The sequence below is a fragment of the Miscanthus floridulus genome, chromosome 13, assembly GCF_019320115.1.
Source record: "Miscanthus floridulus cultivar M001 chromosome 13, ASM1932011v1, whole genome shotgun sequence".
Taxonomy (NCBI): domain Eukaryota; kingdom Viridiplantae; phylum Streptophyta; class Magnoliopsida; order Poales; family Poaceae; genus Miscanthus; species Miscanthus floridulus.
In genome coordinates this window covers 49,801,725-49,828,266 of record NC_089592.1, presented here as the reverse complement: position 1 = coordinate 49,828,266, position 26,542 = coordinate 49,801,725, and the positions used below count along the sequence as shown (strand labels likewise).

Below are 26,542 nucleotides of genomic sequence, written 5' to 3'. Positions count from 1 at the left end.
CATGTGCTCTTCCAATATACAAATAACTGATGTGTACATATTTGTTCTCTACCATGTAGCGCTAAGAGTCCTCATAGTTCATAAAAGGAGGATAACATATGCAAACAAAAACAATGTCATATATCCAAGTTCTCTTAGTGTGAAACGAATTTATGTCATCACAAAGATTTTGTTTGCGCAAGCCTAAAGAATTCAAGACTTGCTGGTACGTTTTTCGTCATCCATTTCATTATGCAAGCAAGGTCGTCAGGACACTTGATAATATAAGCAAAGAACAATCAGAGAACCTATAAACAAGTTGCAACTTTACTTTTTAATGGCAACTATAAAGAAGAGATTTCTTGCGATTGAATGAATAGGTGTACATCGTAATAGGCAGATGCTAGAACTGGATCGTTGTAGTAGCTTTCACTATGTGAACACTAGGCGCACGGTTTTCAGCGCGGTGCGCTAAACTACGCGGAAGTAGTCATAGTGAATGACAGTTTCTGAAAGGTCATCTCAACCATGACTATACAGAAGTAGTACACAGTATGAATGAATACTTCTGTAAGTCGTCGGCTGTAGCGTCATGGCAGATAGTCTAGTTGCAAAGGAAGAAGTGCAAGTTTTGGGCCAATATTTTTCATGACTTTATATGAATAATATATGTACTAGAAAAATTACATTCTTGTGAAAGCGTTTCTTATTAAAACATGATGTATTCTTCAGTTTTCATAAAACCAACCATGATAGTGTTAAACGTATTAATTGTCATAAAATTTTAACGTTCAAATGGCATGAATTCAGTAACATCAAATAAAAGGATAGAGGGAGAAAGTGGTTAAAAACAACTCAACTTACAAAATATATTTTTCAGATGGTGGAAGGGGACGGAGAAAGTAACCCTAGATTTTTGGAACTCAAGAATTTCAGTCTCACTGAATCAAACATTTACGAAACAATATGGTTCATGCATGCTTTTTTTTCATGAAATTCTAACCGTAATTTCAAGTAGTTCCTTAATGTAGAGAGAGAGAGAGAGAGAGAGAGAGAGAGAGAGAGAGAGAGAGAGAGAGAGAGAGAGAGAGAGAGAGAGAGAGAGAGGGAGAGTAAAATGTGTCCATGATGAACAATAATATAGTCATACAGTGGGGCATGTCTTCATAGATCAAAATAGTTTGCCTAGCTTACATCATATTCTTTCGATTAAGTTTATGTAAAAACTGTTCGAATAAATCCACTATGGAATATATCCTGAAAGTGCATTTATTTGTAGGTGACTAAAATCAGACAAGTTTTGACTGAGAACAAAACTAAAACATTATTAAGGGCAGAGAGTATCTAAGAATCCTCATAATTCGTAAAGAAGGATCACATATACAAACAAAAATGATATATCAAATAAAGTTCTTTTAGTCTTGTAATGAACTTATGCCATCACAAAGATTTTCTTTGCACGACAATTCTCGATGCTGAGATATCTAAAGGTGACTTGGGGCCAATCTCAGAATTTGCATCTATTGGGTCAGTGGTGCTTATAGGAGTGTGTATTGTGTTTTGAAAATATAGATTTATATATAGAAGGGCATTAGGATAGTCTCAGTGGTAGTTTATTTTCATTTAATGAGGTGACACATTAGCAAAAATAATGATGTGCAGAGAAATTATGAGAAGAGAGAGGAGATATATTTCATCTAGATGAAACTTTTAGGAACACAGAGCTGACTAGAGGGAGGGTGAATAGTGATTTCTAAAAACTAAACGCACCGACTAATTGAAGCAAATGCAGAATTAAACTATGGGTCTAGTTTGGACTACACCCTTCTATTTATCACAAGTGCCTTACAAAAGATACTACAAGAAATGTCTAAGCCACTAAGTTAGAATGAACTCACCTAATCAAGTTCAATTATTAGCAAGATCACATAAACCTACGCAACTAAGCACAACACAAGCTCCTACACATACTAGTGAGCAACAAGTACAAAGCCAAAAGCCCTCTAGCTTTCCCTTCACGCTTGCAAGTCGGTTCATCCTAGAAGCCATGCTTCTTAATCTGGTCCATCGTAGCCAAACCATGCCTCTTAATCTTCTTCACCTGGCCACATGACATTATATCATGTCTCATACACAACGAGCTCCTTCATCATACAAGTTGAGCACTTGTAACATAACTGAGCCACTTCTCCACCATGCTAGCTTTAAGTGTTGCTCACACTAATGTACATGTGGACTAATCACATGTGTATCTCATATCAAACACATATTAGTCCACCTAAATTGTCATTTAATTACCAAAACCAAATTAGAACCTTTAAGAACCCAACATGCATAGTTACCAACAACACATTGGAAATAGGGTGAAATTTCATTGTGAGCATTTTTATGCTCACACATTAGAAACTAAGTGAAACTTTATTGGGAGCAATGTCATTTTACAACATAATGTAATATTTAAATATGTAGACCTATAAAATGTAAATAAAATTATGCATTATAAGTCTTATATTAGTTTCATTCTCTATAATTTACTCTTATAAACACTGCAATGAAATTAAATCGAGCACCAGGAATGGCCATAGAGCTGGCCTGTCAATAACTGTCACTATGTGAACACGTGATGCAAAGGTTTTCAAGACTTTGCTAATAAATTATTACCAGCAGAAGTTGTCATAGCAAATGACGCAGTCCAATAATTAAATTACTACATCTAGATGGGTACGATGACCGCTTCTGTAAAGTCATGATAGTATGAGTGCAAATAAGGCCAACATATATTTTCTAAGACTGTATATGATTATATAGGAGTAAAATTGTATTTTCTTTGAAAGTACTCCTTTGTTTATAAGGCGTCTTCTAATATGGTATAGTCTCTTAAATGATACTTTAACCATTAATTTATTATATATATATTTTATGATTATAAATTATATTTATGATTATTGGATAGTATAGTTGATTAAGAGAAACTAATGACAAGCTCCCTAGCTAGGCAACGCGGTCACATAAGTAATCTCACTTTCATGATGAACAACTTTTGTTACTGAAGAAGCCAAATTCGTCATAATTTCAGTTTTATGACGAAAAATGGCTCGTCATAGAAAACGTGTCATACTTGAACTTATGTGATGAATCTAGAAACTCGTCATAGAAGTGGCTTGATCTGTGACGAAAAACTGACTGTCATAGAACTGTTTTGGCATGCGTGGCAGGGGTAGCCACGCTGGCGGGTGCCTCCGTTGGAGATGCTTTCCATGTGTTCCTACTATAGCTGGTTGCATTAGAGATGGTTCGGGTCATGTATCACCTTGTTATTGGACAACGTGGCCATCTCTGATTCTTGCATGTTTTAGGTTCTTACTGGCACACATGGTACAAGTGACACGCAAGCTGTCGGGTCCCACAGGTTAGATAAAGATGGAGAAAGGTCCCATAGGTATACGTGACACGTAAGCCATCGGGTCCCACAGGTCGGATACAGAAGGGTTCCACAAGTACACATCAGATGGAGAAATGACCGAGCGGAGACTTTTATGATGAACTGCAAGCGTCAAGTGACACGCAAGCCGTTGGGTCCCACAGGTCGAATGGAGATGGAGAACGGTCTCATAGGTACATGTGACATATAAGCCATTGGGTCCCATAGGTCGAATGCAAAAGGGCCCTATAGGTACACGTCGGATGGAGAAAGGATCGAACGAAGACTTTTACGATGAATTGCAAGTGTCACGGATGATTAACTGTAGGTCCCACAGGTACACATCGATGAAGAAGGGTCCCACAGGTACACATCAGATGAAGAAAGTACTGAGCGGAGACTCTATGACGAATTGCAAATGTCATGGATGAGTAACTGTAGGTACCACAGGTACGCGTCGAACGGAGAAAGGACCGTATGGAGATTTATGACAAAGTATCATTCGTTACAAATCAAAACCTTCATCACATATGTGTAATTAGTTCAATGACGAAGCCCTGGCGTGATAGTTCTAAAAAGGATTGTCACATATGAGTAGGAACAATCGCGTGAATTTTTTTGTGACGAGCCCTATGCTGTTCTATGATGTTTTTGTGCGACGATGCCTGATTTCCACATAGATAGGGAGGGCTAGAGGATCGTCACCATTAATTTATGATGAAACATAAATATTCATCATAGAAAGTGATATTTTATGACAGTTTCGAATTCGTCATTTAGATTTTCATCATAGAAGTGAATATTTCTATTAGTGTAAGTCACAAGTCACATTTAGATTGGAACTCGTGGCCTTTTCCACCACTACACAACACACTTACATATGACTAAGAATATGATGTTATCCTTTTATATTAACTTATAAAAATATTGTATTGATTATTTCGTCCCATAAGCGATTTCAAATGAAAAAGCTCCATTTTCAAAATTTTAGATCTTGTTAAATGCTATAATTCTAGATAGGGCATGTCTCCATCAAATAGCAGAGTTTTTTTGAGAAGTTTAATCTCAAAATCTAAAATTTTTAAAATAAATATTTAGGGTTTAGTTGTTTTCAAATAAAAACCTAGTCGACTTTTGCAGAACAAGTTAAAATTCTAAAATTTGACTTCTAAAATATAAAAACATAAAATAAAATGACTTCTAATAACAAATTTATCAACTACAAAATTATAGATTGCATTTATAACTACAACTTTTATATAAGCCATGTCAATATCCTAGATCGTTAAAAAATTCTATCTTGAATTTTTAAATTTTAGAACATAAAATGAATTTTGGATTCTAAACAACTGAAATATATTTTTTTAGCTACATAGTTGTAGATCTCTTTCAGCTCTACAATTTTGATATGAAGTGTAGCACCTAGTTTTAAGAACAAAATCAGATACACACCATATGTGAGGCCAGAAAATCAAATCTCACATATAGCTACAAATAAGGGTAATATCATAAGACAATGCTTATTATAGAGCGTATTAGTATAAAGAATACAACCTCATAGTATAGACAGCGGAAAGACAACTCCGATCTTCAGGTGAAGCCAACACTTCCACAGGGACAACTGACTGGTTAATCACAAGCCTAATTTCTCTAAACTCTAGCAATCTGTTGTCCATCTAGGATTTTTTCCCATATATGTGAAAAATAAAGCAAGCGTAAGTACATGTCATACTCAACAAATATAACATGGAGTTCATAAGGCTCAAAAGGCTAACACTGGTTTAACTATGATTAGCTTTTAATGAGTCATCTTTTAGCAATTGGGTGGCAACAAGTTTATTCACAAGCCCATATAAACACATGATCAGGTAAACATGAGTAATAAATAGCATAAACAGTAATCATTAGTGAGCATCTTCATCATCTGTACCATCAGTGTTCATCATCTATTCCATAAATGTTCCAAGGCCGCTCGTGACCGTAAGCACGGTTGATATGCCAGTTTTACACTGCAGAGGTTGTACATTTTCACTGTGAGTCGTGATTTACCCTTTCGTCCGAGATAGCTAATCTATTGACCTACTTCCAAGGAAGGTCGATAGGGTTCACTATAAAGCATTTCAAAGGTTCATCTAACAAGTTAGGGCCATTAGATTCACTTAGCAAACAGATGTAGAGCTCCCCTTCCCGATGGCACAATGACGCGCAGCCTATACTCAAGGGTACAGAGGCCGCACTATACCCGATTCATGAAGCCATTCTTACGCCAATAAAGATAACCTCTAACAAGCTAGAAAAGGTCCTCATACTGAGCTAAAGCCAGAGCCATGTAGCTCTCATAGTTGTACTGTAAGTCCTGAATGTTCGCTTACAGATAAGTTCTTAGGGAGAGGAATCTAAAGCACCATAAAAATAGCCCAATGCTCTACCCCCTTGTTCCATGTTGCTAAAAAGCATCTTTTCGTGTTTATTGCATATATCATTAGTCAAGTTACAAGATCATGGTTGTAGTTGAGCACTAGCATCATACTACCCAGTGCAATAATTCAAAGGTATCAAGGTACAGGGTAACAAGGTAATAGGAAATCCTTAGTGGTAGTCAAGGTAGACACATGCATATGATTAGATTATTAAAGTGAATAGGACAACAAAGATGATCCTATGCTATACTTGCCTTTTAAGCTCACATTTTTCTCATACTTTGCATCTGGTCATCACCTTGTGATCTTCAGCACCCATAAACAGGTCTTGTTCTACTTGTAGCATGCATCACACATAGGCAAACATACAAGCAACTAAGAACAGCACACCACACAAGATAAAACAATGTACTCAAAGAGAGCTAGTTCTATGGTCATGGAATCGCAAGAAATGCCGATAGCGAAACTATCGTTAAAAAGAAACGACTATCGAGAATTTTATATTATAAAAGAAATATCTACGAGCTTGATTTATTTTAATTAAAAAACAATGTGAATTTTAATTCTGATTAATCAAATTATATTTTAATTTTAAAAACAAATAAGAACTAGTCATATTTTATTTATGAACATGTCTCATATTATTTAATAAAGTTAAACTTTAACCTTACATAAAAAGACATGTGAGAGCACCTAAACAAGTTTATCCTATGCAACGGGTTTGAACTAAGCAGATTATAATTTAGGAACATGTTTATACTAGCAATTAATCATATTAATGTTTATGTATAAAATATCGGAGTATAAAACCTATATTGATTTTAATTATAAAACTAGTTGCACGTATATTAATATTTAACTACATATAGAAAAACATGTGACATACAAAACATTAACACTACTACATAGAGCGTGTCGATACGAATCTAACGCAACTTGAACGGAGCAAAACGAAATTCAAATGAAACAAAACATCAGAGGATAAAAAAACTGAGAGAAGTAGATACGTATTGTGATTGTCCAGTCACGTTCTGATATGGATACAAAGTACTATTTCTTTGATGAAAGTAGTGATGGAGCTAGCGGACAACCACTTTGGCCTTGGTTACGGGTGACAATCAGGGCAGCACATAGATCAAGCAGCAGGCCGCACGGTTCAGTGTAGCAGCAATCCAAGAAGAGAGATGTGTGCCACAGGTGAAGGAAAAGGAAAGGCCAACTTGTAATGTACATAGACGTGAGTCACATAGATGATTCCTTTACCTTGAGCCAATGATGAACAAACAAACGACAACATTGCCTGACTATGGTGGTGATGGGTTCGTCCTCATGGGCGCAGGCATCAACAAGGTAGCGCTAAGCCTTGCTCCAGAAGTGCAGATCAAGATAGAGGTCGCCTCCATAGGTAAATATGGAATAAATAGAAAGAAAAGAAAGGAAAATCTCACGCTGAAGTTGAGAAGGAATTGAAGACAAAGCCAGTGAACGTTCGAACGAGGAGTTCGGCAAGGGATCCTCATGACCGTGGACACAAAGTCATTGCGAAGGTCATGGTCTAGGTTGAATCCTTTAGGGGCGCCGGCAAGCCCGCTCGTCTAACATCATCCTGTAGCCAACCGACTGCCAGGCGGTGGTTTTTGCCAGAGATAGACGAGCCAGAACAGCCGCCACGGGAGTCGTCGGAGTTGGCCGACGGTGAGTGGAGAGAAAATTCTAATTTACTACGTGAGGGATTTCCTAAACTAGAGGCTCCCTTTACGGTAGTTTTGATGTACTTTGCCCAAGGGGTTGGTACATATTTATAGGGAGAAAAACTTTCCACATCCACATCAACTAGCTATATGGTACTAATTGATGTTGCACCCTCCACATTTACTAATGGACCTAAATAATTATTAAAACCCATTAGTAAATAAATGTATGATCCTTTAGGATTTATTAGGATTATTGCACATGAGCTTTGAGCATTGGAAAAAATGAGAGATTTATTATTTTTGGAATTAATTAATTTCGTGGATAAAATAATTTCAGAAAAGTCTAGAATTATTATTTAAGCCACGAAAAATACTCCGAAAGCTCTGAAAATTCGAGAAAAATTCTGGAAGACATTATGGAATATGAGGAACCCAAATAAAGTATTTCGATCCCTTGATAAGATAATTTGGAGCATCTAAAAAATAAATTATGCTCAGAGACAAGTAAGAACAAGTTCCGGAAAAAGCTGATAAAAATTCCCGAGAAGTTTGTTGAGATTGATTGACGGACGAGGAACTATAAGGAGTAATTTGTGTTACAAAGAAAAGATTTTAGGATGCTCCCAGCGAAAACTTGAGCCGAGAAACAAAGAATTTTAGTGTAGAAAACATAAAGGCGTGCCGGAGAAGAAAAATCAACCTACTAACGTATTTTAAAGACTTTACTCACTCTCAACACACCAAGAAGCAACAAGCAAACATCACATCATCCAAACGCACGTCAAAATTAGAAAACTTTAAAAATTCTTATTTTTCTATAACTAAATTTACGCGAGCTCAAACTAAACTTGGTAAATTTTATCCAAATATTAAAATAATTCATTTTATTTAGTGTTTTCTATGCACAACCCAAAATCAAAAATTTTGAGGTGTGACATGAAGTCGTTCATCTTCATCTAAGTTTATATACAAAAGTTATCAACTTTTTTAGACACTTAAGGGTTCCGCTTGGCGCCTCTATAAATCGATTTATAGATGCGACACTTTTAACTGATCTATCTTTGTAAACAGCCATCTACAGAGGCGTCTTCCTTAAGCTATCTATGAAAATCCATTTAAGAAGACGGTTCTTCTTTTTTTGGATTATCTCCATGAATGGACCGTCTCATAAATTCACATAGTGTTTTGAAGACATACCCTTTTGTGTCTCCTATCTGTAAATATTCTAAAATTGTTTTCGAAGTAATGACAGAAGTATCCTTATTTTTTTCATAAAGCCAGCTATGATAGCGTTAAACATATTAATGTGCTTCGAATTTGAAAATCCAATGGTATGAATTTTGAAATTAAATAAAAAAACATAGAGGCTGCACTTGCTTTATTAAAAACAATAATTCTATATAAGTCTTTCAGTTGGTGAAAGGGGACAAAGAAAGTAACAAGCTTACACTTTTCAACTCAAGAATTTCACACAAAGTACCACACATATTTGTGAAATATCATTCGTGCATGTTTTTTTTATGAAATTACACCGTCAATCTAAAGCAGTTCCTTAATGGGGGGGAGAGAGAGACCATGTAAATTAAGTCCACAATGAGCAATATATATTACCCTCTCCGTCCCAAAATAAGTGTCATTCTCACTTCTTGAGAAGTCAAACATTTTAACTTTTACCAAATATATATAAGAAATTATTAATATTTATGGTGCATAATAAGTTTATTAGATTAATTGTTGAATACATTTTCATAGTAAACTTATTTGAAGATATAAATGTTACTAATATTTTTTTAAAATCTAGTTAAATTTCATAAAGTTTGACCTGCAAAGAACCTAAAACGGAGAGAGTACAGTAGTAGTTACATATAGTGTTGGTACAGCGTTAAGCGTGTGAACACACGAGGGGTAAAAGTCTCAAAAGAGTCAAAACCCATGAAAAAAACTTCCTGATCAGTCATTCTAGTGTGAACTCTAGTGTAATACAGTGACTAGTGATACATAAGTACTTGGTAGTATATACATTGGTGGTGACGTACCAGAAGTAGTCGATGAACGAAAAGAAATGTACTATCCACACATTTCTCTTTCACAAAACAGCCAAGCCTAATTAAGGTGTCCGATCCCTTGTTTCGTCTATGCAGTGCCACAAAAGTTCCAAATTGACCCGTTAAAGGTGTCATCAATGAATATCGTCATGAGGTGGTGATTTGTGCACCAGTTTGAACCGGTCAATTCCGAGCATTTGGCCAGTATCTAGTGGAACAAGGCAGCCGTCTCTTATACTAATATCAAGCACTGCTAGTAAAAAGTGCGTTGGAAATGTATTCCAGTTCGACAATACCTTTCCGCTTATTGGTCTGCCATGCACCTGATGATCTGTAAAATAATGTAAAAAAACATTTTGAGCAAATATCTACTCTATACCGAGCTTCTACTACCATGTTAATTAAAATGATCCCAGATAAAGCCTTTGTCGTAGCCAGGGATGTTCTGCTTATTTTGCTGCTTGCGAACAAGGCGAGGAACACCTATTTCGATGAGTCTCTTTTACCATAGCCATGCATGCCAAGTTGGGCTTGCCAAGTGTCTTTGTCACCGTATCATGCATGGATTATGCTAAATATCTTTATGCAGTCCATGTATATATGAAGGCATGATGCTCTATCTATCATGTACTTCCCCTGTCCCAAAATAAGTGTTGTTTTTGGTTCCATGCCGGTAAAACATTCTTAATTTTGACTAGATCTATATAAAATATTAGCAATATTTATTTCTTCAAATAAGTTTATTATGAAAATAGATTCAATGATCTATCTAATAGATACTAATTATGTAGTATAAATATTTATATTTTCTTATATATATTAGGTTAAAGTTAAAAAAGTTTGACTCCTAAGGAAGCGAGGACAAGAAAGGAGGAGGAAAGGAGTACAACCTTTAATTAATGGAAAAAGAAGTAGGGAATCCGACTACACATGAGAGAGAGAGAGATGATACTCTCGTATATGGCTGTGGGAACGACAATAATGGCAGAACCGGAAAATAAAGGCCCCAAGCCGTTTTGGGCAGTTCACACTCCAATCGATACTCTTTCTTCCTTTTCTTGTTGCAAAAGAGGAAAAGGTCAGCAGCTATAGCCGAGATCGACCGGTGCATGCAATGCATGATTGGAGTGGAATCGTTTGGCGGTGGTAGCTAGCTAGGGTTGGAATGCATCCAGTTCTAGTGGAGCGGTACTGCATTTGTGCTTGCATGCCTTTGTGGTTGAATGATTTGTGTTTACCTGAAAGCAAGCAGCCTTTTAAGGGGGCTCTGTCCACACTCTCTAGTGCGAATCAGGGTGTTGCCATCCTATCATTATTGGGAGCCGAGGCCGAGAACAGGAACATGCATATATTTTCCTCCGTGTGGGTGTGGGAACAAGGCTTTCACACTCTTCATCCATCTTGGGAAGAAACTTGCACTTCAAATACTAACAATGGTATTCACATATTTTGATCTTCTGCGTGCTATACTCATCATCATCATCCAAGATATACCAAGGTGAAAGTGGAATATTACATGTTATCTACTAGCTAATATTAGAGGTGGCAACTGAGTTTTATATATAAGGATTTGTTTGGTTTCGAGTCAGACACTGCTAAGAAGAGGATTTTAGCTGGCAATAATTGGCACAAAGCAGTCATGTATATTTTTCTTTCTACCAGGCCACATGGACTTTTTGTGGAATGTTCTTTTCAGGCCATGTGTGCTTTTTATGCAAAGCTGAGAAGTGGGTTCATGATTACTGTATCAACTCGATGTAAAGATCATGAATTAATAAAATTCTTCCTTATAAAAAAGGATTTTAGGACATGTGTCAGAGGCATGTATTTTTGGGCAACGCCTCTGTAAATGACGAAGCGGGCTCCAAGCAAATGCCTGCCTCTTTTAACGATTTACACAGGCAGGCGTCCAAAGGAATTTGCCAGCCTCTATTAGTCATTTCATAGGCGGACGTCCAAAGGAGACAACTTCTGTTAATAGACTATTTATAGAGGCTGTCATATTAGACGCCTAGCCACCTCATTTAACCCATTAACAGAGTTGGACTTCTTAAGATGCCTGTCACCGAAAATAGTTAACAAATGCACACATTCTAAGGGCATCATCTCTACAAATCAATTAACAAAGGCGTCGACACTCTAGAGAGGCCCGTCTCTAGAAATAGTTTCATAAAAATAATTCATAATGTTTTATATGAAATCAGTTGAACACAAACGTTATATCAAAATTGCATAGGTCGGTGTAATCTACAACTTTGTAGTTGACAAGTTTTTTTATTTAAAACTGTTTAGAGTCCCAAAATATTATTTTAGTTTTCATAATTTAAAATTTATTTTTAGAATGATCTCATATTTTGACATGATCTATATAAAAGTTTTAGTACTCAATGCAGTCTACAACTTTGTAGTTATAAAGTTTTGATTTAATGTCGTTTAGAGTCCTAAATATGTGTTTGAAATTCTTAAAATTTGAAGTTCAAATTTTAAAATTTCTAAATGACCTCAATCATTTACATGGTAGAACTAAATTTGTATTGGACTATGCGATCTACAATTTTGTAGTTGACAAGATTTTTATTTCATGTCATTTAGAATTTGAAATATTGGTTTCAAGTTATCATATTTTGAGATCAAGTTTTTTATTTTTTTTTCAAACAAACACTGGATGGAGACACACTGTCTGATAAAGTTGTAGTGCTTTATTACAAGATCTAAAACTTTGACAACAGACATGCCACAATAGTCTGAAACCAGAACACTATTGGTCTGGGTGTTACAACTTAGACCATGATTCTTTGGGTATTGTGGATAGAAAGGAGTTATGCCGCTATATATAGACTTAACCAACAGGCATGAGGAGGATATCCAAGAGCACTAAAACAAATCTAGCAAACATACATTATGCATGTACGCTTGGTAAATTATATAAAGCTGTAATCAACGAAAGGAACGGAGTAAACATGATCATGTCTCAAAAAATAAAAGAGATGATGCTCCTAACAAACTAACTGCATAAGCATATATACAGGTAATCCAGTATTTTGGTCTTCTTTACTTCCTGGTGCTATTGCATATTTGATCCTCCACATTCAACTCAAAACACTTAACGTAATATGTATGGCTTGACTTTTCGGGTGCCTGTTGATAGCGTCTCTCCATGCAGTTTCGATTTGTGACCCAAGATCGTATTTGGCATTTATAACCACAAATATCTTTTCGATGCTAGCAAGGTGCTCGATGCCACCAACTAGACTACCCTCTTTCAGGTGTATTGCACTTTGTTCGCCATGATACAGCAGTCGTATATCCAGTTTCTGTAGTCCTGGCATTGCTAATGGCTGAAAAGCCAGGCATGACAGCTCACAGAAGAAATGGAAATGCTCCAGGCAAGGGAATGTGTTTGGGTGGATAATGATGTTCCGCCCTGTTCGCTTGGCTGATAAGACATGGCTAAAAGTACTGTTGGCTGATTTGTTGTGAGAGAAAAATACTGTTCGTTGGCTGGAAAAGTACGGCTTATAAGCCAAGCGAATAGGGTGAATGTTCTCCGGGATTTCTCTAGCTTTTAACCTGAGGTAGATGAGCCAAGGCAACTGTCCAAGGATCTGAATGTCATCACTTCGTAGCCCCTTAACTTCTAGTTGATTCAAATATACCAACCTGTCGGCATGCGCCATCCACTTTGGGACCTTGGGTATTATTAAGCCCCCCAAACCAAGACTCTGTAGATGCGGTAGATATGTGAATCAATTACTGAAGAATTGTTCTGAGGGGACCTGGGAAATTGACCTAACCTCAAAATTCATGGAGCTGAGGTGGTTGTTCCCAAGCTTGTCTAGAGAGGCAGCCAGGATCTTGTCATTAGGATTATCCGCTTCCACATCATGGGGCCTAGAGTAAGACCCAAAGATCCCTAAGATTGTTCAAGCCACCGAGATCCGTGATGCACTCTAAGGAATTAGTCCAGGTGCAAAAGTAGGACAGAGTGCGTAGGTTGCACAACTTGCTAAGCCCATTTCTCAGCACTACTCGTTGTTTCCATTTTGCTGGAAGAGTGAGATGCCTTAAAGATGACAAGGAAGTAAAATCTGATATTTGGTTACCAGAATGCAAAATTGCATGTACCATATCTAGGGTCATCAAATGCTTCAGATTCCCAAATTTCTTTGGCAGCTGCAAACAAAAGCCCGCGACCCTCATATACCTCAGCAGAAAAAGGTGATTTATAGCAGACAAATTAAGGGGTATTGATTCTGGCCCCGGAGAAAAGCCCTGGTCCATGTCCAAGACTCTCAAAAGATCAAACTTTGAAAGTGGCGGCAGACAATCATCTGCACGGAAGGAATTAAATGACCAAACTTATGATGGACTCATCCTCTCAACTGTCAGGTTCATGTCTTCGTGATTGATCTGATGGCTGATCCGCGACGAACTTGTAATGCTCCATTCACAGTGAACATCCTATCAATTATAGTGATGAAGTTTTCTTCATTGCACTTGGATATAATAAGATCAAGCATAAGGCCATGAACTTGACAAGCCCACACCTGACGAGGGCTCCTACTGAAACAAGGTTGGATCATACTTCTGTTGATGAGTTATTTGAAACAGTTCTCAGCAGCTTCCTCCATATCTAAACCATGCTTTTCCCTAACAAATCCTTCAGCTGTCCATTTCCTCATCAAATCAAACTTGCAAATTTTATAATCTTCAGGATACGTACCAAGATACAACAAGCATGTCTTGAGCTCATGGTGTTAGATTAATTTGGGCCAGGCCCATTATTTATTCTAATTAATCAAATAAACTTCAAAGGCCCACAATTATTGTTAAGTGGAAAAGTGATTAGTACCATATGGGAAATTCACTAAAAAGGTTATCAACTTAAATAGTGAGTCTTAGGACTCTCACATAGACAAGTTGAGAGGGAGAACCGGGAGGCCACACGCGCGCGCCGCCGCCGCCGAGCCGAGCCGCCCGCGCGACGGGCCGGGCCGTGGCCGTGGCCGTGGGCCATGGCCTGGCTGGTTTCCAAAACCCTAGCCGCCGCAGCCAACTCCCAACGCCCAACCACCCTGTCCAGGTTCATTCCCCCGACAAGGCCTAACGGACAGATAGGAATTGCGCGGAGGGCGCCCCTGTTCCAGGTGTGCGAGACCCGATTCTTCCTCTTCCTCCTCTCCGCAACATCTGAGCGCTGAGCTGTTCGTCTGCATCTCCGACCGGAGTTCCCTGCGCGCACAGGGAGCTTCGGTAGCAGGCCTCCGGAACTTCCCCCATCAAGCGTACCTGCACGGGTAGGCGGGGAATCAAGTTTTTGGGGAGCGCCGGCTTCCCGGTGCGACTGCTGCCCCGTCTGCAGTTTCCTGTTCGGGGGCTTCTGTTTCCTGACGAGAGAGTCTTGTTCTACTGCTCCGACACTGCACCTGCCTGACGGGAGAGTCTCGTTCTACTGCTCCGACACCGCACCTGCAAGAGCTTCCCGTGCTACTGCTGCGACACCGCACCTGCAGGAGCTTCCCGTGCCACTGCTCCGACACCGCACCTGCAGGAGTCTCCCGGCACGACCTCCTCTGCAACATGGTGGACACGAGGAGGACTGGTGGCCGCACCAACACCAACGACGGAGAAGATGGTGGCTCACTGTCCGCGGGTACCGGCAGTCCCACCCTAGGGTATAAATCTAATCCCACTGTGCGCTATTGTTCATATGCTATTCTGTTAGCGTTTTTAGCGCACTTTGTTGCTGCACTGTTAAATACTATCTGCAGTAGTGGTGCTGTTACAGTATGGTTAGTGGTACTATTACTATTGTTTAAGTCGTATTTATGGATTAATATAAGTCGTAAATTGACCAAATGTTCAACAATCCAAAAACTTGATAGGTCATTTTCGACTGCTAGTTTTGCTGCGTCACTAAAACCACCACCATTGAAAGATGATGGATCCAACTATAAAGTGTGGCGTGTCCGCTCCAAGCTGTGGTTCACTAGTATGCGTTGTGAGCACGTGATCAAGGGAAAGCGCATTGAACCTCCTTTCTCTCACGAGGAGGAGATTAAGTTCAATGAGGCAGATAACTTGTTCAAGGGGGGTCTCATCAGCATATTAGCTGAAACCATGGTGCAAGTGTACATGGATATGGACACTGGCAAGGACATGTGGGATGCACTTGAGGCCAAGTTCGGTGTTGCCGATGCTAGCACTGAATTGTACATCATGGAGAAGTTCTATGACTACAAGATGGTCGATGACCGATCTGTAGTAGAGCAGGCTCATGAAATACAGATGCTGGCAAAGGAACTCCAGAACAATGAGTGTGAGTTGCCTGACAAGTTTGTGGCCGGCGGTATCATCGCTAAGCTGCCACCTACTTGGTCGAGCTTTGCCACTACTCTAAAGCACAGGAGGCAAGTGTTCAGTGTGACTGATCTCATTGCTACTCTTGGTGTGGAGGAGAATGCTAAGGCAAAGGACACTCATGGCAAGAAAGCGCATGAGGAAAGTTCTAGCGCCAATCTGGTGCAAAAGAAGAACTTTCATGCCGCACAGAGGAAGAAGAAAAACAAGCCTGCAGTCAAGCCTAAAGCTTCAACTTTTAAGAAGAAGGGCAAGGAAAAAGAAAAGGACCTTTGCTTTGTCTGCAGTGCATCTGACCATTGGGCAAAAGAGTGCCCTGATCGCAAGGACAAGCAGAAGAAGTCCGCAAACATGGTTGTTAGCGAATCTGGAGGATCTAGGTACGGTAATCATCTACCTATAGTTTTTTCAGTTTATCTCTCGCCTGAGTGGTGGGTTGACACGGGTGCTAACATTCATGTTTGTTCTGATGTTTCTTTGTTTTCTTCTTATCAGGAACAAAGAGGTTGCTCCTTGCTGATGGGAAACGGTACGCATGCTGCTGTACTTGGTGTTGGTACGATCAATCTGAAGTTTACTTCGGGAAAGATCGTGCAGCTAAAGAACGTGCAGCATGTCCCCTCCATCAAGAAGAATCTCGTTAGTGGATCTCTATTATGTAGAGATGGCTTTAGACTTGTATTTGAGTCCAATAAATGTGTTGTATCCAAGTATGGAACCTTTGTTGGAAAAGGCTATGAAAGCGGAGGCTTGTTCCGCTTCTCTTTGATGGATTCTTGTGATAAAATTGTGAATCATGTGAGAAATGATAATGAGTCTAATGTTTGGCATTCCCGACTCTGTCACATCAATGTTGGTTGTATGACGCGCTTAGCTAGTTTAAAATTAATCCCTAAAATTGATCTGGTCAAAGGGTCTAAGTGCCATGCTTGTGTTCAAGCGAAGCAACCTTGCAAGCCTCACAAGGCTGTGAAAGAGGCGAGAAATTTGGCACCGCTAGATCTCATTCATTCTGATCTGTGCGAGATGAATGGTGTATTGACCAAAGGAGAAAAGAAATATTTCATGACTCTTATTGATGATAGCACTAGATTGTGCTATGTGTACTTGCTAAAAACAAAGGATAAAGCAATGCATTATTTTAAAATCTATAAAGCTGAAGTAGAGAACCAATTGGAAAGAAAAATCAAACGGTTGAGGTCTGACCGTGGGGGAGAATACTTTTCACATGAGTTTGATTCATTCTACGAGGAACATGGAATTATTCATGAGAGGACGCCTCCATACTCCCCCCAATCCAATGGGATTGCCGAACGAAAGAATCGCACTCTAACTGATTTGGTTAACGCCATGTTAGACACTGCGGGACTTTCCAACGAATGGTGGGGTGAGGCTATATTGACGGCATGTCATGTCCTGAATAGAGTTCCTACAAAGAATAAAGAAGAAACACCATTCGAGGAATGGGAAAAGAAAAGGTTGACTCTCTCATACCTACGTACTTGGGGATGCTTGGCCAAGGTGAATGTGCCAATCGTCAAAAGCGCAAACTTGGACCAAAAACTGTAGATTGTGTGTTCCTCGGTTACGCTTTACACAGCGTCGGCTATAGATTCCTAGTTGTAAGCTCTGGAGTACCTGACATGCGTGTTGGTGCAGTGATTGAGTCCAGAGATGCTACATTCTTTGAGAATGAATTTCCTATGAGAGGAAATGAATCTAGCACATCTAGTCAAAAACCTGTTGATTCCCCCGTGGCGCCAACAGAACATCTTGAACAAACATGTGTTGAGAATCCAGAGGAGGATAATAGTGGAGCTACTCAAAAGAGTAAGAGACAGAGGACTGTAAAGTCTTTTGGTGATGATTTCACTATATACCTCGTGGATGACACTCCAAGCACCATTGCTGAGGCATTTTCCTCTCCCGACGCTGACTACTGGAAGGAAGCAGTGTGAAGTGAGATGGATTCAATTATGACCAATGGAACTTGGGAGATTGTTGATCATCCTTATGGGTGCAAGCCTGTAGGATGTAAATGGGTGTTCAAGAAAAAGCTTAGGCCTGATGGTACGATTGAAAAGTACAAGGCAAGGCTTGTGGCTAAGGGTTATACCCAGAAAGAAGGCGAGGACTTCTTTGATACTTATTCACCAGTGGCCCAATTGACCACAATCCGAGTACTGCTTGCCCTGGCTGCGTCTCATGGTCTTTTCGTTCATCAGATGGATGTTAAGACGGCTTTCCTAAATGGGGAGCTAGATGAGGAGATCTACATGGATCAGCCTGATGGCTTCGTAGTAGAAGGTCAAGAAGGAAAGGTGTGTAAATTATTGAAGTCTTTGTATGGCCTAAAACAAGCACCTAAGCAATGGCATGAAAAGTTTGATAAAACTATGACATCTGCTGGTTTTGTTGCGAATGAAGCCGACAAATGTGTGTACTACCGCTATGGTGGGGGAGAAGGAGTAATCCTGTGCTTGTATGTGGATGACATACTAATCTTTGGGACAAACCTCAATGTGATTGAGGAAGTCAAGGACTTTCTATCAAAGAGCTTTGACATGAAGGATTTGGGAGTGGCTGATGTGATACTAAACATCAAACTTCTAAGGGGAGAAAATGGTGGGGTAACACTTGTACAAACTCACTATGTGAAAAAGGTACTGAGTCGCTTTGGTTATAGTGACTGCAAGCCCGTGTCCACTCCCTATGATCCAAGCGTGATCCTGAGAAAAAACTAAAGAATAATGAGGGATCAGTTGAGATACTCCCAAATCATCGGCTCGCTAATGTACTTGGCTAGTGCAACGAGGCCTGACATCTCATTTGCTGTGAGCAAATTAAGCCGGTTTGTTTCAAATCCGGGAGATGATCACTGGCGTGCTCTTGAAAGAATATTGCGCTATCTAAAGGGAACGTCGAGCTTTGGCATTCACTATACGGGGTACCCGAAGGTACTCGAGGGCTATTGTGATGCAAATTGGATATCTGATGCTGATGAGTTAAAAGCCACAAGTGGATATACATTCACACTTGGAGGTGGCGCTGTTTCCTGGAAGTCTTGCAAGCAGACCATCTTAACAAGGTCAACAATGGAAGCAGAACTTGCAGCACTTGATACCGCTACTGTTGAGGCTGAATGGCTCCGTGAGCTCCTTATGAATTTGCCGGTGGTTGAAAAACCTGTGCCCGCAATTTCTATGAACTGTGATAACCAAACAGTAATTATCAAGATAAACAGTTCAAAGGACAACATGAAGACCACTAGGCATGTAAAGCGGCGGTTAAAATCTGTCAGAAAATTGAGAAACTCCGGAGTAATAGCATTGGACTATGTCCATACGTCTAAAAATCTGGCAGATCAATTTACTAAGGGACTATCGTGTAATGTGATAGATAGTGCATCGAGTGAGATGGGACTGAGACCCACATGAAGTTCTATCGTGGTGGCAACCTGTCCTATGTGATCGGAGATGCCACTGCTCCGACACCGCACCTGCAGGAGTCTCCCGGCACGACCTCCTCTGCAACATGGTGGACACGAGGAGGACTGGTGGCCGCACCAACACCAACGACGGAGAAGATGGTGGCTCACTGTCCGCGGGTACCGGCAGTCCCACCCTAGGGTATAAATCTAATCCCACTGTGCGCTATTGTTCATATGCTATTCTGTTAGCGTTTTTAGCGCACTTTGTTGCTGCACTGTTAAATACTATCTGCAGTAGTGGTGCTGTTACAGTATGGTTAGTGGTACTATTACTATTGTTTAAGTCGTATTTATGGATTAATATAAGTCGTAAATTGACCAAATGTTCAACAATCCAAAAACTTGATAGGTCATTTTCGACTGCTAGTTTTGCTGCGTCACTAAAACCACCACCATTGAAAGATGATGGATCCAACTATAAAGTGTGGCGTGTCCGCTCCAAGCTGTGGTTCACTAGTATGCGTTGTGAGCACGTGATCAAGGGAAAGCGCATTGAACCTCCTTTCTCTCACGAGGAGGAGATTAAGTTCAATGAGGCAGATAACTTGTTCAAGGGGGGTCTCATCAGCATATTAGCTGAAACCATGGTGCAAGTGTACATGGATATGGACACTGGCAAGGACATGTGGGATGCTACTTGAGGCCAAGTTCGGTGTTGCCGATGCTAGCACTGAATTGTACATCATGGAGAAGTTCTATGACTACAAGATGGTCGATGACCGATCTGTAGTAGAGCAGGCTCATGAAATACAGATGCTGGCAAAGGAACTCCAGAACAATGAGTGTGAGTTGCCTGACAAGTTTGTGGCCGGCGGTATCATCGCTAAGCTGCCACCTACTTGGTCGAGCTTTGCCACTACTCTAAAGCACAGGAGGCAAGTGTTCAGTGTGACTGATCTCATTGCTACTCTTGGTGTGGAGGAGAATGCTAGGGCAAAGGACACTTCATGGCAAGAAAGCGCATGAGGAAAGTTCTAGCGCCAATCTGGTGCAAAAGAAGAACTTTCATGCCGCACAGAGGAAGAAGAAAAACAGGCCTGCAGTCAAGCCTAAAGCTTCAACTTTTAAGAAGAAGGGCAAGGAAAAAGAAAAGGACCTTTGCTTTGTCTGCAGGTGCATCTGACCATTGGGCAAAAGAGTGCCCTGATCGCAAGGACAAGCAGAAGAAGTCCGCAAACATGGTTGTTAGCGAATCTGGAGGATCTAGGTACGGTAATCATCTACCTATAGTTTTTTCAGTTTAGTCTCTCGCCTGAGTGGTGGGTTGACACGGGTGCTAACATTCATGTTTGTTCTGATGTTTCTTTGTTTTCTTCTTATCAGGAACAAAGAGGTTGCTCCTTGCTGATGGGAAATGGTACGCATGCTGCTGTACTTGGTGTTGGTACGATCAATCTGAAGTTTACTTCGGGAAAGATCGTGCAGCTAAAGAACGTGCAGCATGTCCCCTCCATCAAGAAGAATCTCGTTAGTGGATCTCTATTATGTAGAGATGGCTTTAGACTTGTATTTGAGTCCAATAAATGTGTTGTATCCAAGTATGGAACCTTTGTTGGAAAAGGCTATGAAAGCGGAGGCTTGTTCCGCTTCTCTTTGATGGATTCTTGTGATAAAATTGTGAATCATGTGAGAAATGATAATGAGTCTAATGTTTGGCATTCCCGACTCTGTCACATCAATGTTGGTTGTATGACGCGCTTAGCTAGTTTAAAATTAATCCCTAAAATTGATCTGGTCAAAGGGTCTAAGTGCCATGCTTGTGTTCAAGCGAAGCAACCTTCGTAAGCCTCACAAAGGCTGTGAAAGAGGCGAGAAATTTGGCACCGCTAGATCTCATTCATTCTAATCTGTGCGAGATGAATGGTGTATTGACCAAAGGAGGAAAGAAATATTTCATGACTCTTATTGAATGATAGCACTAGATTGTGCTATGTGTACTTGCTAAAAACAAAGGATAAAGCAATGCATTATTTTAAAATCTATAAAGCTGAAGTAGAGAACCAATTGGAAAGAAAAATCAAACGGTTGAGGTCTGACCGTGGGGGAGAATACTTTTCACATGAGTTTGATTCATTCTACGAGGAACATGGAATTATTCATGAGAGGACGCCTCCATACTCCCCCCAATCCAATGGGATTGCCGAACGAAAGAATCGCACTCTAACTGATTTGGTTAACGCCATGTTAGACACTGCGGGACTTTCCAACGAATGGTGGGGTGAGGCTATATTGACTGGCATGTCATGTCCTGAATAGAGTTCCTACAAAGAATAAAGAAGAAACACCATTCGAGGAATGGGAAAAGAAAAGGTTGACTCTCTCATACCTACGTACTTGGGGATGCTTGGCCAAGGTGAATGTGCCAATCGTCAAAAGCGCAAACTTGGACCAAAAACTGTAGATTGTGTGTTCCTCGGTTATGCTTTACACAGCGTCGGCTATAGATTCCTAGTTGTAAGCTCTGGAGTACCTAACATGCGTGTTGGTGCAGTGATTGAGTCCAGAGATGCTACATTCTTTGAGAATGAATTTCCTATGAGAGGAAATGAATCTAGCACATCTAGTCAAAAACCTGTTGATTCCCCCGTGGCGCCAACAGAACATCTTGAACAAACATGTGTTGAGAATCCAGAGGAGGATAATAGTGGAGCTACTCGAAAGAGTAAGAGACAGAGGACTGTAAAGTCTTTTGGTGATGATTTCACTATATACCTCGTGGATGACACTCCAAGCACCATTGCTGAGGCATTTTCCTCTCCCGACGCTGACTACTAGGAAGGAAGCAGTGCGAAGTGAGATGGATTCAATTATGACCAATGGAACTTGGGAGATTGTTGATCATCCTTACGGGTGCAAGCATGTAGGATGTAAATGGGTGTTCAAGAAAAAGCTTAGGCCTGATGGTACGATTGAAAAGTACAAGGCAAGGCTTGTGGCTAAGGGTTATACCCAGAAAGAAGGCAAGGACTTCTTTGATACTTATTCACCAGTGGCCCGATTGACCACAATCCGAGTACTGCTTGCCCTGGCTGCGTCTCATGGTCTTTTCGTTCATCAGATGGATGTTAAGACGGCTTTCCTAAATGGGGAGCTAGATGAGGAGATCTACATGGATCAGCCTGATGGCTTCGTAGTAGAAGGTCAAGAAGGAAAGGTGTGTAAATTATTGAAGTCTTTGTATGGCCTAAAACAAGCACCTAAGCAATGGCATGAAAAGTTTGATAAAACTATGATATCTGCTGGTTTTGTTGCGAATGAAGCCGACAAATGTGTGTACTACCGCTATGGTGGGGGAGAAGGAGTAATCCTGTGCTTGTATGTGGATGACATACTAATCTTTGGGACAAGCCTCAATGTGATTGAGGAAGTCAAGGACTTTCTGTCAAAGAGCTTTGACATGAAGGATTTGGGAGTGGCTGATGTGATACTAAACATCAAACTTCTAAGGGGAGAAAATGGTGGGGTAACACTTGTACAAACTCACTATGTGGAAAAAGGTACTGAGTCGCTTTGGTTATAGTGACTGCAAGCCCATGTCCACTCCCTATGATCCAAGCGTGATCCTGAGAAAGAACCTAAAGAATAATGAGGGATCAGTTGAGATACTCCCAAATCATCGGCTCGCTAATGTACTTGGCTAGTGCAACGAGGCCTGACATCTCATTTGCTGTGAGCAAATTAAGCCGGTTTGTTTCAAATCCGGGAGATGATCACTGGCGTGCTCTTGAAAGAATATTGCGCTATCTAAAGGGAACTGTCGAGCTTTGGCATTCACTATACGGGGTACCCGAAGGTACTCGAGGGCTATTGTGATGCAAATTGGATATCTGATGCTGATGAGTTAAAAGCCACAAGTGGATATACATTCACACTTGGAGGTGGCGCTGTTTCCTGGAAGTCTTGCAAGCAGACCATCTTAACAAGGTCAACAATGGAAGCAGAACTTGCAGCACTTGATACCGCTACTGTTGAGGCTGAATGGCTCCGTGAGCTCCTTATGAATTTGCCGGTGGTTGAAAAACCTGTGCCCGTAATTTCTATGAACTGTGATAACCAAACAGTAATTATCAAGATAAACAGTTCAAAGGACAACATGAAGACCACTAGGCATGTAAAGCGGCGGTTAAAATCTGTCAGAAAATTGAGAAACTCCGGAGTAATAGCATTGGACTATGTCCATACGTCTAAAAATCTGGCAGATCAATTTACTAAGGGACTATCGCGTAATGTGATAGATAGTGCATCGAGTGAGATGGGACTGAGACCCACATGAAGTTCTATCGTGGTGGCAACCTGTCCTATGTGATCGGAGATCCCGTGAATTAGGATGGTGAAACAAGCTATGGGTAGATTGAGGGAAGAGACCCTTTTTAATAAAGGTCAATCTCTTGAGTAATGCACTTCTCTTCCTATCTGTATGGCAGGTTGGTAAATACCTCAATGTGATCCGAGTGGCTTAATGAGAAGCAAAGATGTCGGCCTACAGGGCATCTTAAAGGAACACACCTATGTGAGTTCGATTGCTAGTCGCAATCTATGAGATTTGGGTGATCTCTAGATACTCATGAATAGGACCAGGAGTATGACTTATATGCTCCAACCAGAGGGGATGCTACAGGCAGCCTAGTATCAGTAAAGGAATCGAGTGAGCCTCACTTTGCACAAAACTGTCAATTCAAGGCATAGTCCATTGGTCAGTTGTAAATGAGTGTAAACTCCTTTTCTAGATGGATGTTCAACTTAACAGTCTCCATCGAAACACTAGTATATCAAACAAGCTCAGATCTGAAGACATTAAATGTGGACTTCTGAAGTTTGGTGGGGAATTGTTAGATTAATTTGGGCCAGGCCCATTATTTATTCTAATTAATCAAATAAACTTCAAAGGCCCACAATTATTGTTAAGTGGAAAAGTGATTAGTACCATATGGGAAATTCACTAAAAAGGTTATCAACTTAAATAGTGAGTCTTAGGACTCTCACATAGACAAGTTGAGAGGGAGAACCGGGAGGCCACACACGCGCGCCGCCGCCGAGCCGAGCCGAGCCGCCCGCCCGCCCACGCGCGCGCGCGACGCGCCGCCGGCCAGGCCGTGGCCCGTGGCCTTGGCTTCGCGCGTGCGCGACGCGCCGGGCCGGGCCGTGGCCTGGCTTGGTTTGGCCTGGTTTTGTCGCTTGGCCCAGGTGTGCGAGACCCGACTCTTCCTCTTCCTCCTCTCCGCAATATCTGAGCGCTAAGCTGTTCATCTGCATCTCCGACCGGAGTTCCCTGCGCGCACAGGGAGCTTCGGTAGCAGGCCTCCGGAACTTCCCCCGTCAAGCGTACCTGCACGGGTAGACGGGAATCAAGTTTTTGGGGAGCGCCGGCTTCTCGGTGCGACTGCTGCTCCCGTCTGCAGTTTCCTGTTCGGGGGCTTCTGCTTTCTGACGGGAGAGTCTCGTTCTACTGCTCCGACACCGCACCTGCCTGACGGGAGAGTCTCGTTCTACTGCTCCGACACCGCACCTGCAGGAGCTTCCCGTGCTACTGCTGCGACACCGCACCTACAGGAGCTTCCCGTGCCACTGCTCCGACACCGCACCTGCATGAGTCTCCCGGCGTGACCTCCTCTACAACATGGTGGACACACCAACGACGGAGAAGATGGTGGCTCACTGTCCGCGGGTACCGGCAGTCCCACCCTAGGGTATAAATCTAATCCCACTGTGCGCTATTGTTCATATGCTATTCTGTTAGCGTTTTTAGCGCACTTTGTTGCTACACTGTTAAATACTATCTGCAGTAGTGGTGCTGTTACAGTATGGTTAGTGGTACTGTTAGCTATTGTTTAAGTCGTATTTATGGATTAATATAAGTCGTAAATTGACCAAATATTCAACACATGGGACAGGTCATTATAGCTTAGACTTAGCACATGTTTCATCCATTCCAGTGTAGGATTTGTGTCCAACTCGGAACCTAATAAATTGTGTATCTTCTCCCATGTCTCGACGTGCAAGTTGTTAGATAAAAGGCTTGCAATGCTAGTAATTGCCAACGGCACTCTTTTACATTTCCATAACTTGTCTTTTGAAATCTCGATAAATTGCTGTGAACACCCATCCTCTGTGTCAAATACATTACAAGAAAAGCCCCCTCTAGATGCGGTTCGTTTGCTACGCTTTTAAAAACGCAACTATATCTTAAGTAGTTCCAGTAATGAACACGCTTGTTGACACGTTTTAATAAAAACGTATCTACTTCCCTCCGTCCACAAAAGAATACAATTCTCGCTTTCCGAGAAGTCAATCAGTTTGAACTTTAACTAAAATTATATACAAAAATACTAACATTCCTGATGCAAAATTAGTATTATTAGATTAATCATAAAATATATTTTTATAATAAATTTATTTAGAGACATAAATATTAATACTATTTATTATAAACTTAGTCAAACTTGATTTAGTTTAATCGTCACGGATCCCATAATTGCATTCTTTTCTGAACGGAGGGAGTATCTCAAAGTTCCACAGCTAGACACGATTGTTGATATGTTTTTAAAATAGCGTATCTACGGTCCTGTTCGCTTTGCTGAAAAGTCATAGTTCGTTGATTTGTTGTAAGAGAAAAATACTAGTCGGTTCGTTGAAATAGTACGGCTTATAAAAAAAAGTGAACAGGACCTACATCTGTCAGTAGACACGATTCTTAACACGGGCTCAAAAAAGAAAATAGCATATCTACTATTCAGTCTGTACCCGATGGCCCAACAAAGCCCAGCAGCTGGTGGCCCGACTTCCCCAGGAAAAAAAAACACAGATCGCTATCGTACAGCATAATAACCGTCCCGCTCTTCTCCGCTCACTCCCGTTTTCCCCAAACTCTAAACCGGCGGCGGCGGCGGCGGGCTCCGGCGTCGCCCGGCGGCAGGACAAAGGTGAGCCGATGGCCGGCGTGCGCACGGCTGTCGTGGGCACGGGGCTGTGGCCTGTGGGTGGTTGGCGCCGTAGTGCGAGCGTCAGGCACCGAGCGCAAGGCCGCAAGACTGTTCATGTCGGCGGCTGGTCGGTGGCGTTCACAGTAGCAGCGCATCTAACATAGAAATAAAGCGTATCTAGAGGGGGATGAAACTTGCACTCAAATATTAACA

General features: G+C 41.0%; 1 pseudogene; it reads right to left on the bottom strand.

Moving 5' to 3' along the window:
- Positions 1 to 11,557: 11,557 nt before the first annotated feature.
- Positions 11,558 to 26,445, bottom strand: LOC136499789 (disease resistance protein RGA5-like; annotated as a pseudogene).
- Between the last annotated feature and the right edge of the window lie 97 nt (positions 26,446 to 26,542).